This window comes from Melospiza melodia, chromosome 3, assembly GCF_035770615.1.
Source record: "Melospiza melodia melodia isolate bMelMel2 chromosome 3, bMelMel2.pri, whole genome shotgun sequence".
Taxonomy (NCBI): domain Eukaryota; kingdom Metazoa; phylum Chordata; class Aves; order Passeriformes; family Passerellidae; genus Melospiza; species Melospiza melodia.
Window position 1 is genome coordinate 137,719,867 of NC_086196.1, and position 17,291 is coordinate 137,737,157.

The 17,291-nt window shown below is 48.5% G+C and overlaps 1 protein-coding gene across 5 annotated transcripts in view; it reads right to left on the minus strand.

The window, feature by feature from the left end:
* EXTL3 (exostosin like glycosyltransferase 3) overlaps window positions 1-17,291 on the minus strand; it is a 138,943-nt gene that overhangs the window by 13,038 nt on the left and 108,614 nt on the right. The gene's annotated exons all lie outside the window — the stretch shown is intronic.

The following is a 17,291-nucleotide window of genomic DNA, read 5'->3' on the forward strand; positions in this document are numbered from 1 at the left end:
ATGAGTTAGAAAATCAGTTCCAGGCGATTCAGTTCCACAACCTGGGATTTGTTTGACTAAGGAGCACAAACCCCACAAATCCACAACATCCATTTCCTGCCAGTATTTTGTTGCTCACAGACACCCCAAACAAATGGATCTTAAAAAAACCTGAGAGAAAACTAAACCAGGGCATAAATCCAGAGTCCGCCCAACAATAATGTCCTTTTACCAATACCGTAAAACACATTTTTATACATAAACACACAAAAAAAAGGCGGCAAAATCAATACCTTCCAGCAGTCTCCTTGCTGCTGAGGCTTCATGCTCAAGCTTTAAATGAGGTGTCACATATCATTGGATGGTGGAAACACGAGGAATGCCCGTGCCCTTGGAGAAGCTCTGACAGCTCAGTGGACTGGATTGATTCCCGGGCAAAGAGCAAACTCTGCAAGAACCTGGGTGCCTCATTGCTCACGTCAGGGGAAAAACGCCTGGAGGATGCCCTGAGGAGAGCTGGGTGATTTGGGGAGACACCGAATGAGCTCTCAGGTAAAGGAACCATTTCCATCTTTGCCAAAAACGAGAGATTCTACCCAAAGGGGCTGGGGGACAAATCAGGGTGGGGTGGGGACACCACGAGCTCCCTTTGCTCCACTGAAGAACAGGACTTGGATCCTCTCCATGCAGAAAGGGTTAACTCAGATCCTGGACCAGAAAGGGTTAACTCACATCCTGGACCAGAAAGGGTTAACTCATCTCCTGGACCAGAAAGGGTTAACCCACCTCCTGGACCAGAAAGGGTTAACTCATCTCCTGGATCAGGAGCTCTTGGTTTTCCCAGCTTTTTCCTCTCATCTCCTCGATCAGGGGCTCTTGGCTTTCCCAGCTTTTACAGAGAAGGGGCAGCTGAGAGGCTTTTAAACTATTTTATTCCATTTTCAGTCTTGATGAAGGGTGAGACATAAGAGATGTAAAACTCAACACCATTCCAGCAGAAGCCACCCTATTTCCTGGTTACAACACCTCAGAAATGTTTCCCAGCTTTTGCCACACAGTGCTGCTAACACTTCCAACACCAATCACCTCTATTTTTACCCCACAATGCCTCTTTCACAGTTCTAAATTCTCTAAAATATCTGGTGTTTCTGCAAGGCCCTATTTTGAAACCTGTTGAAACTTGTTCCTGGTTCAATCTCTCTCTCAACAATGTCATCTCTATTCCGTGGCCTTCCTAATGCAGCTCATCTCAAAGTTTGCACACAGATGTACAAAACCGTGGGCTTTCTGTCAGGAGATTTTGAGAATTATTTTTAATAATTTTGAGAATTATTTTTAAATCAATTTCTCACAGTAGGTGACCAGTCTGAGCAGCCCAGGCTCGGAACTTGGCTCCAGAGGTGCCACCACTGTTGATCTTCATCCCACCCACATCCTCATTCCCAGCTGAGCATTCCCACCCTCCTTCCTCTCTGCCAAGGCTTCTCCAGCTCTCCCATGTGCACATGTAGGGAAGAAATCAATTAAAAATCGGCCAATCAAGGCTTAATAGAGGTCAGGAAGGGCTCTGTTGGAGGACTTTGGGAGGTGGCAAACTCTGGGAAAAGGGAACAAGAAGTTCCAAGTATCCCTGAAGCCGCCCTGTCACATACATTTATTTTCAACTCCTCAATTTTAATCTTCATCCTTTATTTTCAACTCTGAATTTGGCCAAATCCAGACATGTTTTGATGAAGAAAGTTGCTTGGATTGGCACTTGAGACCCACAGACTGAGATTCACCAGGGTCCCTCCTCTACACATCAGGCACAGGTGCTGGGATGGATTATTGACAAGGCTCCCTGGAGGGTGTGCAGATCCATAAAGTGAATAAACCACATCCTTCATTCCCACTCCTGCTCCCTCTGCAGCCAAGGTGTGAGATCAGACTGGCACCTGCTGCTCTGCAAATGCAACCAGAGACGGGCAGGAGGAACACAACAACAGCTCTGCCTGGTGCCACCAAACAGCATCTCCTGGGACTGGGTCATTGTTTGGGAGTGAGGCTCCCAGAACGAGTTTGCACTGAGCCAAGCAGCAAATGAGGGGTGTCAGACAGGGACAAAGCCCCAGGCTGGGTAAAGAGCAGGAATTTCCTCATGGAAAGGGTGGTTGGGCATTGGAAGGGGCTGCCCAGGGAGGTTTGGGGTCCCCATCCCTGCAGGTGTCCCAGGATGTGGCACTCAGTGACAAGGTGGGGATCGGGCACAGCCTGGACTCTACGGCCCTGAAGGATCTTTCCAGCCTGAATGATTCTGGGATTCTGATCTTTCCAGCCTGAATGATTCTGGGATTCTGATCATTCCAGCCTGAATGATTCTGGGATTCTCTCAACATCCTGGCTCCAGCAGGAATTCTGGCACTGGGCAAGGCTCCACATGGAAGCTCCACCCTGAGGCTCCCTTCGCTTTGACCCTGGTGTCTCTGAGCTCATTTCACGCAAGGACAGAAGAGGCTGAGCCCCGGCAGGCTGGCTCCATGACAAGCAGCCAAGGCCAGGTGCCAAGGAGAAGCCAAAGGAGCTCTGTCATCACCAGAGATGCCACCCAGAATCTCTGCAGCCATTCCCAGCGAGGTGACATTGGAGTAAATCCCGTGAGCCCGAGCACGGCCACATTTTAAACCCCATTTTCTCAGTGTTTTATCACTACCTGTTCTGGGCAGGCTGAGCTGCTCCACAGGAGCTGGCAGGGTCACTGTGGCTCTCAGCCCAGACCTCAGATCTGCCTGGCTGCCCCCACCAAGGACAACCATGGTGCTGCTCACTGAAGGTTCCCCAGTGCAGCCTCACACCCGCCCTGCCCACGCAGAACCTTTTCCCTCCTGCCAACCCCGACTCCCACCAGGAGAAAACCCTCAGAGGACACAAATCCATCCAGCTCCTGCTGGCCAGCATCCTGCTCTCCAAAGCCAACAGATCCAGGCCTCTGGCTCAGCCAGGAGTTCTTCATTTCATGAGAACTGAAATAATCTGGATTCACTCAATACAACACGAGGCTCCTCCAGGCACATTGGCAGAGCCTCATGGGCAGGAGGAGATGGGATGCCAGCACGGCATTTCCACCACAGCCAAGGCCCTGGCATGATGCCTTTCCTCCCCAAAACCTCGCTGTTTTTCCCAACACAGACCCAAAAACTCGAGGAAATGAGTCTGGCACAACACAGCACTCCAGGGCGTTTGTGGCAGCTCTGGATGAGCTGCAAATCCAGCAGGAATTGCTGCCCTGCACTTTGACACTGTGTGAGCAGGGTGTCAAAGCTCCTGCCAGACACACTGCCAGATCTGAGCAAGCTGGCATTTTGTAAAAAAAAAAAAAAAAAAATAGATCTTCTTTTGTGTTTGTGATAATGAATGTTTAAAAAACCTGGGACGTGGAGGTGAAATCGCAGATGCGCAAGAAGCAGCTCTGAGGTGTTTGGTAGGACAGTGATATTTGGGTGTTATTCTGGGGTTAACACACTCAGATCCTGATAAATCAATAAATGGGAATGGCTGGGACCTCAGCTCCTAAAGGCACATCCAGAGGCAGACCCTGGATCCTCCTGCATCCAGCCAAAGCCACAGGGGATGTGCCCCTCTCGTGACTGGTCTGTCCCCACCAACCCCCCTCACCATTCCCAGCCTTGTTCCAGGGCTGATGTGTCCCAGGACGTGCTGGGATGGAGCTGTGGTGTCCAAGGGGGACATCAGTCCTCACCCATCCCATAGAAATCCTCTGGATTTTCCAAAAATTCCATTTATCTGAGCATCCAGCCCAACCCTGACACTCTGAGCAGGATGTTTCCTCAGCCATGCACCGCCTGAGGAGCTGTCCCTGCTTTTTACAGTGCTTTCCCCTGGCAATTCTTCACCTTCTTGTTTTCCCTTTAACCCTGCCTTGTAAAGATGGATTGGGAAGTTCCTGTTATCCCTTTCTCATGTATTAATTATTCCCTGCTCCTTCCTCTTCACCTTGAAACAGCCACAGCCTTTATGCCCTGAACCTCCAGCTTTGCTACCTCTGACTTCGAGCATTTTCCAACTCTGAATTAAAAGGATTTATAGACTATTTTAAGACTCATCTCCAGAGGTATCAGAAGGGTATTTAGCTCCAAAGCCATGCAAAGGCAGCGCAGGTTGAATGTAAATTGGCAAAACAGAGGCATTTTAAAAATACGTGTAATTAAATAATGCAACATAAAACCCAGCATAAATTATCCCCTGCTGAGAACAAAACCACACAGGAAGAGACCATGGAAAGGCTTTTTTTTTTTTTTATGATGCTGTGTCCATGCACAGAAAATGTGCAAACACTTGGTCTCCCTTTAAACTCCTCAGCTGAGATCAGTGGGTCGCTCGTCTCCGAGAGGAGCAAGCAGCTTGAGATCCAAATAAAACTGATTATTTATTCATTTTCATCCAGGAGCAGCTGTGCATCTTCCCAGAGAAAGGAGAGGAGAAGGATGCTCCTTTTAACATGAAAGGGATGCAGCAGACACTGATTTTTATTCTCTGTGTGTTGCTGTTAGTGGCTGTGCAATTAGAGATGCACACGGAGCTGCTTGTCCAATTAGATTTATTTTACAATTAATTGTAATTATTTGGCTCAAAGAAGGTCCCTGGGATAACACGCTGTCATGTTCCAATACTTCCACTGCTGCAGCTCATTCCCTTCTCCACTTCCCAAAATTCCTGTGTGTGCTTTTCATGAAAGCTCACAGGGAAAAACTGCAGAGTGCAAAGCTCATGATCCAACTTCCACTGGCAGGTCTGGGACCACGAGCCAGATTTATGAGCTGCTGTTTGCTGGGAAGCCAAAAAAAAAGTCATTTCAAGAAGAAAGAGCTCGTTCTTTGGGGAGTTTTGATACTGGTAACCCAAATCTGAAACCCAAATCCAAACTGAACCTGGCACTGGAGGTGCCCCAGTGTGATGTCCTGGCAGATGTCACTGTCCTTTCCCAGCTCTCTCTCAAGCTGCAGCTGGATGAACCTGGCTGTTTTCACCTGGCAAATGCTGTCTTGGCATTCAAGGCCTGAAAATTCCAATGGAATTCTGCCCAGTCCCAGATGCCAGGGCTGAAACACCCCAGGGTGACAATGGATGGCAGCAGGAGCGTCCCCAGCACGGATTCGGCACCAGCAGGACATCTGCACACTGTTATTTGTCAACTCTCAACTTCACCCTCTGTGCCTCTTCTTCCTCTCCAAACACCCCCTGGCTGCTTTAGTGGCAACTTTAACAGCAAAAATGTTGTTCTGATGGAATGGGGACACCTTCCTCACACTGCCTGTACCCAACCCACTCTGCTAACATCAGGTAAAACACAGAGGTGCCATTTGGGGCCACTGCTGAGAAAGAGAACACACAAAGACACAGAAAGAGGGCAGGCAGCAGCTCCTAACTCCATCCAAAAGATGCAGTGTTCCTTCCTGGAGCTCAGGGATGAAGGATTCAAACCATTTGTGAGTAGTAAAAAAAACTTCCCAGCCTGGTAAATACCAACAATTCAGGCATGATGTGTGCAGCCAGCGAGCCTGGGGACAGATCCCACCCTCCTGCTTCAGACTGGACCCAACTCAGCAGATTGCTATTTGTCAACTCTCAACTTCACCCTCTGTGCCTCTTCTTCCTCCACAAACACCCCCTGGCTGCTTTAGTGGCAACTTTAACAGCAAAAATGTTGTTCTGATGGAATGGGGACACCTTCCTCACACTGCCTGTATCCAACCCACTCTGCTAATACCAGGTAAAACACAGAGGTGCCATTTGGGACCCATGTTGAGAAAGAGAACACAGAAAGACACAGAAAGAGGGCAGGCAGCAGCTCCTAACTCCATCCAAAAGGCGCAGTGTTCCTTCCTGGAGCTCAGGGATGAGGGATTCAAACCATTTGTGGGTAGCCAAAACCTCCCAGCCTGGTAAATACCAACAATTCAGGCATGATGTGTGCAGCCAGTGAGCCTGGGGACAGATCCCACCCTCCTGCTTGACATAACTCAGAGCCTGGGATTGAGCAGGAGTTTGGCTGGGCCAGCTGCAGATGCCTGGAGCAGAGAGAGCCTGAGGAACACACCAGCTTGGAGTGACCCCTGCTCTGAAGTGGCTCCCAGCTCCTGGATCTGTTTTGGGAATCACGGGGAAGCTGCCACAAGGAACTGGCTGGGAAAGCCTGGCTTTATTTTGGGCAAAATCTTCATTTCCCTGCCTGCCTCACTGTCCCAGTGGAGCACTCAGAGCTGTGTCAGGCCAGGCAGGAGCTCCTTGTTATCCTTGAAGAGCCAAAGGAGAGCCTGGAACAACCACACGAGAGCCCAAGAACCACTCACAGGCTGCAACTCCCCAGCCAGATTTCAATAAACACTCAAAACCTCAAAACTTGTAAAGTTTGAAAGCCCAGATCTCCCTCAGCTAATTCCTGCACCTGTGATTTCCCTGGAAAAGGCAGATTGGCAGTGCCCTGATCCCCGCTGAGCAGGCTGGCAGCAAACAGACTGGGAGCTTGGGGTGGATCTGAGAGGGGCTGTCACATCTCATCTGTGAGATGGAGAAGTCAGGAGGGGGATCAGGAGCACCCCTGAGGTCTCCTGCCCTTGCCAGGACATCAGAGCCAGGTCATGGCACGGGAGGGAACCCAGCAACTTCCATCCTGGGGCCACAGAAACGCACAGCAGAGAGGCAGGGAAGAGCAGAGTGCTGGGAATCCAAGGGCTGGGATCCCAGGGGATTATTGGAAATGCCTCCTTTCTGCTCACTAAGTGAGGCAGAGCTTATCTTTCCACACTTTGCTCTTTGGCTCACGGCCCGGCTGCTTTAATTACCAGAGGCTTTCGTCAGTGCAAATCCTCTGTATTGTTGTGCAATTACTTCTTCAGCAGGTTCCTCCTGGAGATCTGTCAGACAGGATTTCCACCACAGCAGGAAAACAAAACACCTGACAGAGCAGGTGCCATTATTTGTAAATTTGCTCCCACTGGTGCATCTCATTCTTTGGAATGCATCACACCCAAGGATGCTCCAAGATGTTTCCAACATTTCAAAGCTGCTCCGACCCATCCCACAAAGAGCTCCAGTGCAAACATTTGTGTCTGAGGGCATCCAAATGAACATCACAGCCCCACAAAGGGAGGAGGGAATTGGAGTCAGGCTGTAACTCACTGAGCAGCTACTAAAAACCTGGAATATAGACTCTGATACAGAAGCAGAGCCATCAAGTTTGCGGGCAGGTTATTGTTTTGATGGGAAGAGGACAGAGGATTTATTAATGTTTATGTGCCTGGGAGCAGCAACCATAAAGCACTCAGGCACAGAAACTCACTTTTGGCTGCCAGGTGGATTCCAGACCAGGAGCCTGCCAGGCACTTCTGAGCTGAGAAGGCTGAGATCTCACTGGGGAAGCTCTGGGTGAAACGAAGCTTTGCTGCCCTCAAATCCACCATGCAGGGATGAGAGCTCCTTTACGGAAATGTCCCAGTGCCCACACCACAATTCCCAAACTGAATTTTTGTCCCTCGTTGTTGCTGTTGTTCCAGGAGCACAACTTATTGAGAACTGCAATTTCCAGCAGCTCCAGCAGCAGAGGACGGGGCTGGGATGTCCCCCTGAACGTGGCCAAATAAAGGGAGAGGCATCTGCCCCAAATTTTACACCATTTTCCCTCCAGGTGCCAGAGCCAATCTGGATACCAGGTCTAGACAGGTTTCTATGAATTTCCCTTTGCTCACAAACTTCAATTTCTGGATCCCAATTGTTGGAATCCTTGGCTAAATCCTGCTTTGCCTTGTCCACATCTCACACCAGCCCATCACTCTTCTACCCAGGAGAGCAGAGAACTCAAGCCATGAACAACGTCATGTCCTTCAAACCTTGATTTATCCCAAGACTTGCTTCAACAAAATCCAGGAGGAAAAAATGCTTCCATCAATAATTGGTGCCAAACACATGGTTGGGATGAATCCAGACTCCCACAAGCCAGTATGGGTTGGGAATTAAGGACCAGCATGTGTTAGAAATTACACAGATCACATAAATGAGTCACAATTCAAAACAATTCCTTTTATAAATTTCTGATAAAATCAACCTAATTAATACCAGTGGTTTGAATGCAGTTTGTGTTGTCACCTGCATTGAGAGCAAGAAGAAAATGAGCCCTGTTGGAAAGAATTATCCAGTTTATGGCTGTCCTGGAGGCTTTTCTTATTCCCTCTCAGCTCTCTCCTGTCACAGGCCAGGATGGGGCTGTCTCTTATCACAGAGATAAGCCAGGCTCCCACAAGCCAGGGCAGCTCAGAGATCAAAGCCATGATCAGGCTGGAAATGGAACTTCCCTGCCCCAAATGCTTTCAGTGTGGAGAACAAAACCCATTTCTGTTCCCTCCACGAAGCTCAAACCCCTCAGAGTTCAGTTCAAATGAGCATTCAGGAAGATGAAGAATTTGCTGAAATATTTGGATGTGAAAGTCTTATCTGGGAAGATAAAAGCTTCAGAATTACCCATCTTTCTGCTGTTAGAAAATCTGGGAATAGGTGAAAACAGCATTTCTCTGAATTTATATGGAGACATACAAGTGGATATTTCAGTGCAATGGTTTTTCACAGGAGATGAACCTTTTCCAGAAGTCCAGGAAAATCCAGGTGCTGTTTTTTGGAAAGAAGAGTGCTCCATATGCCCAGCAGGGCAGGGAGACCAAACAGGTTTTATCACCAACCACAGTTTGATTTCATGAAAATGGGGAAAAAAGCATCCATGGGTTTGACTGATTTTCATTAATTACCTAAAAGTTTTAAATACATGGAAGTTCTAAGATGACATCCCCTCACTGTCATCAGGAGAAAAAGCTCCATCCTTCCTGGGTGCTTGCAGTGAAACAATTCCAGGGATTCTGGAGACAAGGGGAAAACAAACTGCAGCCCTTGGTTCTGAATCCAGCTACTCCATCACCTGCTCTCAATGGCTTTTCACGGGAGATGAAATTTTCCCAGAAGCCCAGGAAAATCCAGGTGCTGTTTTTGGGGAGGGGGGTGCCCCATATGCATCAATCAGGCTTTATCACCAAGCACGGTTTGATTTCATGAAAATGGGACAAACAGCACCCATGGGTTTGGTAAGAGAGCAGCAGCTGCTTCCTCACCAGACCCAGGTGAGGGGAGGGGAAGGAACTGTGGGGAAAAGGGGTAGGAGAGTGTCCCAAAAGCTTTGGAGCAAATCATCCCCTTCTCCTTGAGAGCTGCAATGTCTCTGCTGATGGACCCACAGAGCCTGGGAGCTCCATCAGACCTCAGCAACAAGCAGCGATTAAAACCTCTCTCCTGCTGCCCTAACCTCACATCCAAGAGGCACCATCCTCTCTGTAACCTCCTCGTGTCCCTCACAGCTGCCTCTCTGATGTCCCAATGCCCCACGAGGCCCCTCCTGCTCCAGCAAACACAGATTTTCTTTTTCCCTCTCTACTTAATACCCAAAATTCCTGACCTCAGCGAGTCCTGCTCCCGTGCCAGGGGATCCATCCGTGTCCTGTGGCACAACATCAGCTTACGGCCACTCTGGGAGACCAGGCTGTCTTCACAAATAAGGCAGCCTGTGCAGAATGCACAATCAAACGGCTTTGCACAGCACAACTGCTCCACCAGGACAGATAAAAGCCTGGCAAGAAAGGAAATGCAGATACCCAGGCTCTGGGACTTTATGGGAAAGGGATGTCAACGCTCAGTTCCATCATAACAAAGTCACGCAGGATGAAAAGTAGGTGAGAACAAAAGGAAAAAAAAAAAAAAGAGAAAATGCACCCACACACTCCATTCCCCCCCATGCTTGTCCCAGCGCATGGAATAAATTGGGGACATTTGGTATTTCAACAGGTCACAATACAAACCCTAAAAGTAGCAGGAATGCAGCCCTGGAAAATCAGTGTGGTCACAATTCAAACCCTAAAAGTAGCAGGAATGCAGCCCTGGAAAATCAGGGCTTTTGGGTTTCGCTGCTGCCCTGCCCCTGGTGCCAAAAAAAAAACCTTCACTTTTTTTTACAGGACTAACACAGATCTGCTGCTTTTGTCCCCAGCAGTTGCGACAGAGCTGCTCCAAACAGAGTGAGATGCACAGGCAGCTTTTGTGGTGGTGTTTAATGGCTTCAGCACAGGGACTGGCCCCTGTGACACCTTCACATGTGACAAAACCCACCCAGTGATGTCCCCAGCAGCATGCAAGGACGCTTCCCTCCCTTGATTCTCCTCTCCAATCCAACCACGCTTCCTTCTGGTCACCCACCCCATCAGCTGCATCCTGAGCCAAGGGGATGCGGAGAGCTGGGGTTTATCTGTGGAAAAGCCACCACAAACCAGCACGTGGCACAATTTGGGGACATTTGGTATCCTGTTGGTATTTCAACAGGTCACAATTCAAACCCTACAAGTAGCAGCAATGCAGCCCTGGAAAATCACTGTGGGTTTTGCTGCTGCCCTGCCCTTGGTGCCAAGTCCTGTTGTGCTGCTTTTGTCCCCAGCAGTTGTGACAGAGCTGCTCCACACAAGGAGAGTTTGAGATGCACAGGCAGCTTTTGTGGTGGTGTTTAATGGCTTCAGCACAGGGACTGGCCCCTGTGACACCTTCACATGTGACAAAACCCACCCAGTGATGTCCCCAGCAGCATGCAAGGACATTTCCCTCCCTTGATTCTCCTCTCCAATCCAACCACGCTTCCTTCTGGTCACCCACCCCATCAGCTGCATCCTGAGCCAAGGGGATTCGGAGAGCTCAGGTTATCTGTAGAAAAGCCACCACAAACCAGCACATGGCACAGGGGAGAATGCAGGGATGGCTCTAGGCAGGAGGAGAGAGGAGTGTGAGGTGCTGGAGTTAATATTCCAAGTGCAAACTCCGAGGAGTCGGCGCTGCTTGTTCATTATCATCCCGCAGTCTCGCATCGCTGCACCTCTGCTCGGGCTCTGCAGTGACAAGCACCTGGATTTTAGGATTCCCAGGTAAACTAAGCAGCAAATTTGTTCCTTCCTCTGCTGCTACACAACAGAAAAAACCCACATGGAGACGGTGAAACTCGCAGGGATTTCAGAACTCGGTTCCCTCCCCGGCAGCTCCGCGGGCAGCAGGTGGTGCTGCAAACCTGACAGCGGCGCCCAGCACGGCTGTGGAACATCTCCCTGCCCTCTGAAACTGCTCCCGTGGAGAAGCTGAGCCCACAAACCTGGGATACACTGCTGGTAATGCTGGTGCACTGAACGCAGGCTGTCCAACCCAGGGATGGGGCAAACCTCCTGTGGGAAGTGACTCAGTGCTAAGAAACAGGGATTTCCTCAGCTGCTTTTGTGTGAATTGTTCCTTCTGGAAATAAACCCGGAGCTCCCCATTCCCAAATGCAATCCAGGAGCTCAAAGCAAAGTCGGGTTTTTCCTGATTTGGAACACAAGAGTTGTGAGTCAAAGTAAAGCAGGATAAAGCTGGGACTCACCAAAGAGTTTCTGCAGGTGAGCTGGCCCAGAAAAGCACAAGTCACACCAGCAAAGAAGAGTTTGGTAAATGCTGAATTACCAAGCTGAACCAGGCCCTGAGCTGGAATTTAGGCAAAGCTCCCAGGAAGGAAAAGGGTTGACTGAAATGGTGGTGTTGATCAGCATGGAGGTTTTATTCTCTTTTTTGACTCCTGGTCAGCGTGATGATCTCACTCTGGATCACACACACCACTGCAGCTTATCTCCAGCTGCTGGTTAGTTTGGTGCTGCCCTTATCAGAAACCAAGCTTGAGGATCCAGCTGCTTGCTGAAGGACAAGCAGAGAAGCTCAGTGTGCCACTATGAAAAATGCACGTATTTTATGGTTGTCTTTTTGCAAATATTCAAATGAATATTATCTGTGTTGTGTTAGAAAGTAATGCTGGATTCATTCTCTTAAGTAGTGTGGTAAATAGAGTTTTAGCTTATAATAAAATGTTAAAATAGAAACTAGGCTATATAAGATTTTTTTTTAAAGAAAGGACTTGCAGCGAGATAGCAGCCCCAGGACACCTGAATCTTTCAGAGATAAAGAATTTATTGCCCTCTTATCAGCAGAAATGAACTTCTTCCCACCTCGAAGGCACTGTCAGGATTCAGAGGAAGAAGCTGAGGATGAGCAGACAGAATCCTGTGTTTGAATGGAATTGATGCATCATGGATGAGGTGTATGAATATGCAACAGGCTGCTGTTTTCAAGGGTTAATCCTTTGTTAATGTTTGTCCCTTTTCAGGCTTATTTTGCCCAGAAAAGGTACCTGGACATCCATAACTCTTTGTCTCTATTGTCTCATATTGTCCTAATTCAAATTGTCCAAATTATTATTACTCTAATTGTATAACTACTTTATAACCATTTTATTACTATGAAACTTTTAAATTTTTAAAAACAAGTGACTGGCATTTTTCACAGCCACCATGGCCACCAGCCTGTCCAGGTTCTGTCCCCCTCCTCCTCCTCAGCAGCATCACCTACAGATCCCGCCGTGCTCCTTAAAATGGAGATTTAAAAACCCTTTGAGTTCTTTCTGCTGGAAAGATGTGCAAACCTCAGAGCCAGCACATTCACAGAGCCCAAAGAGAAGGGAAAGTCAGGACAGCATTCCCTGGCCCTGATTAATGAATGCCATGTGCAGCCAAACAGGTCTGCAGGCCCAGCAGCCTCAGGATGAGCCATTTTCCACAGCTGATTCCTTTCTAAACAAGCAGCTGGACGGAATGAGCCCTCCCAGCCAGCAGCAGGGATGTTACACCACTGGAAGCGGCTGCAGGGATCAAAGGCAGAGGTTTATTCTGGAACAAAGCTGGAGGAAGGGATTAGTCACTGCTGGCAGCCTCAGGAGCTGGCACCGAACCCGGCCCAAGTGCTCAGAGATGCCTCCAGCAGGAGGAGAAACCAAAGTGCTGCAGGGCTTTTCCAGCCTCTGAGGGCCCTCACAAACCCAGCACAGGGAAGTTCTGGCTGCCACATCTTAGAATGTGAGCAGAGGTTGTGAAAATACTGCTTTGGGCTAAGTAAGGTTTAGCCCCAAATCAGAGAATCCCAGAATGGTTTGGGTGGGAAAGGACCTTAAGGCTCACCCAGTCAATCACAGAAAAAAAATTAAATCACTGATGTGTTGGACCACCCATATTTATACAGGAGGTGGGGTTTTATCCCACACAGTTTATTGCAAAGCAAGCTGAAAATTCAAATCCCAGAATGGTTTGGGAGGGAAAGGACCTTAAAATTCATTGCATTCCACCCCCTGCCATGGGCAGGGACACTTTCCACCATCCCGGGCTGCTCCAAGCCCCCTCTCCAGCCTGGCCTGGAATGTTTCCAGGGGTCCAGGGGCAGCCCCAGCTTCTCTGGGCAGCAAAGAATTTCAGCAGTGGCCGTGGTGTGGCTGCTGGAGCTGGCACTGTCACACTCCTGTCCTGGGGAGATCTCCTGAGGCAGCGCTAGAGATACAAACAATTGGAGGAAAAGTCAGGTTTTGAGCTTGCACAAACAAGATTTCTCACTCACAGCCTTTGGGTTTTGCTGCAATCCCGATGAATGTGAGATGGGAAGAGTTTTTACAGCTTTAAATGTGAGGGTAAAGTGCCAGCATCTGTTCCAGGGGCAGCCCTGAGTGACTACAAACTACTTCACATTACACTGGATTTCCACCTACTCACTTCAGGCTGGGGACAGGGACAGAATATTTGATCAGACTTCTGTGCAGCTTAGGAATTTTACTGATGTTTTAGTAAATTATGCCATCTATATTTAAGTCAAAGTCTTTTTTAAAAAATCAAATATATTCTGTAGCCCTGTTTATCTCGTTATCCATGAAAGATTCAAAGTTCCAATGCAGCTTTGAGCTTGGCTCTTGATTAATTCCCAGCCCACCAGGGAAAAGAATTCTGCTTGGGAGGACAACCCCAAATCACAGCCAAGCAGAGCAGTTTGCAAATGCTGTTCCAGGGAGCACATCAATAAATAAGGTCAACACAGGGAGGAAGGAGAAGTCCAACTCTCCTTTGGGGAGTTCTGCTAGCCCAGAGCCACACATCTCTTGCCACCAGCAGGCCCTGGAGGGGTTCAGGACTCTGTTTTGCTTCCAAAGGCTCTTTAATGTGCTACAGACATTGCTTTGTCTCATTATAATGCTTGTAATTTACATTAAATGATAAAATGGTTTGGGTTGGAAGGGACCTGAAGGATCATCCCATGCCAACCCCTGCCATGGGCAGGGACACCTCCCACTATCCCAGGGGGCTCCAAGCCCTCTCCAGCCTGGCCTTGGACACTTCCAGGGATCCAGGGGCAGCCACAGCTTCTCTGGGAAGAAGAGTCTCACCATCCTCACAGGGAACAATTCCTTCCCAATATCCCATCCATCCCTGCCCTCTGGCAGTGGGAGCCATTCCCTGTGTCCTGTCCCTCCATCCCTTGTCCCAAATCCCTCTCCAGCTCTTCTGGAGTCCCTTTAGGCTCTGAGCTCTCCCTGGATGCTTCTTTTCTCCAAGTGAACATCCCCAGCTCTCCCAGCCTGGCTCCAGAGCAGCTCAATGGCCTCCTCTGGACTCACTGGAGCAGCTCCACATCTTTCTGAGGCTGAGTTTTCTTCAGTGACCTTCTGGCTCCAGGTGCTTTGATCCTGGATCACGCTGGCACACGTGTGCTGCTGCTGTGCTGCTCCTCAGAGTCAGGTGGTGCCTGGACCCACTTCAATCACAGCCCAAACCCACCCTCATCCCCTTCTCTTCACCCCCTCCCCCTCTGTGCTTTGGGACCCGAACACGGAGCAGTTCCTTGCATCCCAAAGTCACTGGGAACGTGTTTGTTACACAGAGAGGCAGCAGCACTGGCAGATCTGAGAGAATTGGATATTCCCCATCAAAAGAGCTTTTTTTTCCCTCATAAGGAAATCAGAATCACAGCTCCTCACTTTCTTCTGACACTGGCACACGCTGGCTTGTGTCTCCTGCCAATCCCACACCCCCAGGACAGCCCACAGGCTCAAACAGAGCCTCACCTCTGCTCCCAGTGCTCCTGTCACCCTTTCCAGAGCAGACTTTGGGATTTACCACTGTCTGATGAAGCCCAGGAAAGTTTTCCATCACTGCTACACCAAGCCATCCTTGTGGAGGAATGGTACAAACTCCCAGCAGGGAAGTTTTCCATCACTGCTACACCTTGTAGAGGAATGGTACAAACTCCTAACAGGGAAGTTTTCCATCACTGCCACACCAAACCATCCTTGTGGAGGAATGGTACAAACTCACTTCAGGCAAGTTTTCCATCATTGCCACACCAAACCATCCTTACAGTCCCAACAGGGAAGTTTTTCAACATTGACACACCAAACCATCCTTAAAGAGGGTGATACAAACTCCCAGCAGGGAAGTTTTCATCACTGCCACATCAAACCATCCTTGTAGAGGAATGGTACAAACTCCCAACGGGGAAGTTTTTCAACATTGACACACCAAACCATCCTCGGAGAGGAATGGTACAAACTCCCAACAGGGAAGTTTTTCAACATTGACACACCAAACCATCCTCGGAGAGGAATGGTACAAACTCCCAACAGGGAAGTTTTCTATCACTGCCACACCTTGTAAAGGAATGGTACAAACACTTAACAGGGAAGTTTTCCATCATTGCCACACCAAACCATCCTTATAGTCCCAACAGGAAGTTTTCATCACTGCCACACCAAACCATCTTTACAGTCCCAAAAGGGAAGTTTTCCATCACTGCCACACCAAAGCATCCTTGTAGAGGAATGGTACAAACTCCCAACAGGGAAGTTTTTCAACATTGACACACCAAACCATCCTTAAAGAGGGTGATACAAACTCCCAACAGGGAAGTTTTCATCACTGCCACACCAAGCCATCCTTATAGAGGAATGGTACAAACTCCCAACGGGGAAGTTTTCCATTACTGCCACACCAAACCATCCTTATAGAGGAACGGTACAATCTCCCAAAAGGGAAGTTTTCCATCATTGCCACACCAAACCATCCTGGTAGAGGAATGGTACAAACTCCTAACAGGGAAGTTTTCCATCATTGCCACACCAAACCATCCTTATAGAGGAATGGTACAAACTCCCAGCAGGGAAGTTTTCCATCATTGCCACACCAAACCATCCTTATAGTCCCAAAAGGGAAGTTTTCCATCACTGCCACACCAAAACACCCCTGTAGATGACTGGCACAAGCTCCCAACAGGATTAAACACCCAGTCTGGAGATGGGCTTAGCAACAGGGGGATGGATGCCTGGAGGCTGCTCAGGGTTAACCCTCCTGTGAGAAATCCCAGATTCGGGCTCTTTTAAAAATTGGGACTTTAAAATAGAAAGACGGGAAGAATCAGAGCTATCATGAGACCAACATGCCCCTTCAGAAAGGGCCTGGCAGAAGCTCCCTGTGACCCAGCCACCCCACAGTGTCACCGTCCACCTCCCCAAATCAGGCCCACAACAATTCCCTCCTCTGGAACCACACGTGTTCCCAAATGTTGGCCCCCAACACTCCCCCAGCGCGTGGCTCGAAGGTGACACAAAGCAACTCGTGTGTGTCAAGTCCCCAAAAAAACCAGCAGGGCTCCAACACAACAGATGTGCGGAGGGGAGCCAGGTACAAAAAGCCATTATCTTCCATCAACACAAATGCATTTTTCTTTCTCAAATAACACCCATTAGCAGCTCCAAGGAGAACAATCCCCGCTCCGAAGGAGGACGCGGTTTTTTCGGCAGACACAATGCAAAGATTTTGTAGAATTCACAGGTTCAAAAGCACTAATGTGAAAGATTGTTTCGCAATTAACCAAGCAATTTTCTCTCCTCATTGTTCCCGGACCATAAGGGTTTTTAAATGTGAGCAGAAGGATTTATTCATCACAATAATAATAAAAGGAAATATTAAATCAATGAATCTCTTTGCATGCAGCATAAAGCTCGCATTGCTATTAAGCTCAGTAGCATTCTGTCACATAAACCACACGCAGTTTGTGTATTTAAGCACCATCTCCCTCTTTTATTTTTCCCTTCCCTAATTTGTAAGGCATTATCCTTCCATTTGTCCTCTAAACACAACCAGATTCAGAGCACTCAGTTCTTGTTGGTAGCTCTCTCCCCTTGCTCTCTTTATGAGGGGAGATTTATATTTAATTTTGATTTTTAACAACGGCCAGTGAAGGAGGTTATGCTGGGATGACAAGGGAGACCTAAAATAAATAAAAATTTGGAGAAAAATTCACTCCTTACAAGTCAATGTTCAAGTGAGTACATTTTTCATGGGTCTGAAAAT